Consider the following 1,678-nt stretch of genomic DNA (forward strand, 5'->3'; position numbering starts at 1 on the left):
AAAGGCTCCAAAGCTACGCAGAGAGACCCTGTCTTGAAAGAAAAAAAAAAAAAAAAAGAGGGGTTTGCTTCGCAGTCGCCTCACGGGTACCTCGGATCCAGCTGCTGTGCGGGTCACCGCAGTCCGAGTACTGGTGGTGGACTCATGGTGAGGGGGACTGAGCCGCACAGGGGATGAGATGTTGGAGGGAAAGGAGCGTGTATCCGAACCGCCCCGAGAGCCAAGACAATGCTGACAGGAGTGACAAGGCTTTTCTCCAGGGTCCAGAAGTTGGACCCGAGGTGTTTTTTTACACACAAATGCCTAAGTTGCTCAGAGCAATCCTGTTCCAGCTGAGCATCCCAGAGCTATTTCCCGCACCAGTGACAGTGACCCGGCTAAGCATGGGGAGCAGCATGAGGGCCAGTACTACAGCATGCCCCTCCAGGATCTGAAGACAGTATTTCCTCATGGCCTGCCTCCTCGATACATGATGCAAGTGAAGACCTTCGGTGAGGCCTGTCTGATGGTGAGGAAACCAGCTCTAGAGCTTCTGGGCTACCTGAAAAACACCGAGTTTGCCCACCCAGCTGTGCGATATCTTCTCTACGGGGAGCAGGGGAGAGGGAAAACTCTCAGTCTTTGCCATGCTGTTCATTTCTGTCCGAAACACGACTGGCTGGTCCTGCATATCCCGGATGCTCATCTCTGGGTGAAAAACTGCTGGGAGCTCCTGCAGTCCACCTACAACAAAGAGCGCTTTGATCAGCCCCTGGAGGCTTCTACCTAGCTGAAGAATTTCAAAACCACAAATAAGCACTTCCTGAGCCAGATAAAAGTTGAAGAGAAGTATGTTTGGAATAGGAGAGAGAGCACGGAGAAAGGCAGCCCTCTGGGAGACGTTGTGGAGCAGGGCGTTACTAGAGTGAGGAATGCCACAGACGCCGGGGGTCATCGTGCTGAAGGAGCTGAGGAGGCAGAGTTCCCGAGGACTCTTCTGCCTCCTGGTAGCAGTGCATAGGGTCAATGTTCTCTGGGGAAGGACCACACTGAGAAGAGAAGACAAGACCCTGATTGCCCCGGGGGAACTCTCCCTCGTCCACAGCCTGAGGAAAATGGTGAAGAATGATTGGCATGGAGGTGCAATTGTGTTGAGTTTAAACCAAACCGGATCCCTCTTTAAGTCCAGAGCAGCGTACCTGCCGCACGAGCTTCTGGGAAAGGAAGGATTTGATGCCTTAGATCCTTTTCTTCCCATTCTTATTTCCAGCTATAACCCAAAGGAATTTGAAAGTTCTTTTCAGTATTTTCTAGAGAATAATTGGCTTCAGCATGAGAAAGCTCCAACAGAAGAAGGGAAGAAGGAGCTCATGTTCCTGAGTAATTGCAACCCCGAGCAGCTGTTATCTCATGTCAACTCAACATCATATTTTACCTGGGTGATTGTGATTGCTTCCTAGATAGACTCCCTGCTTTGATATTAATATTCCATGAGTCTAATATTTGATCCTCAAAACAGAACACAGAGATGGTTATCTTTCAAATTCATAAATAGGATCAAACTGCATGTCTGTAATTCTTAAGGGAGCCATAATGCAGTTATGTTATTATCTTTCTGAAATCTGTTAAATTGATCCTTCTGTGCAAGTCATTATTTTCTTATATGCATTTCACATAAGCTACTCTGACTATCTGGAAT

General features: G+C 48.3%; 1 pseudogene; it reads left to right on the forward strand.

Annotated features, from left to right (window-relative positions):
* Positions 1–228: 228 nt before the first annotated feature.
* On the forward strand, positions 229–1,439 carry LOC102915328 (small ribosomal subunit protein mS29 pseudogene; annotated as a pseudogene).
* Positions 1,440–1,678: the final 239 nt, after the last annotated feature.

The sequence above is a fragment of the Peromyscus maniculatus genome, chromosome 4 (assembly GCF_049852395.1).
Source record: "Peromyscus maniculatus bairdii isolate BWxNUB_F1_BW_parent chromosome 4, HU_Pman_BW_mat_3.1, whole genome shotgun sequence".
In the NCBI taxonomy this organism is placed as follows: Eukaryota; Metazoa; Chordata; class Mammalia; order Rodentia; family Cricetidae; genus Peromyscus; species Peromyscus maniculatus.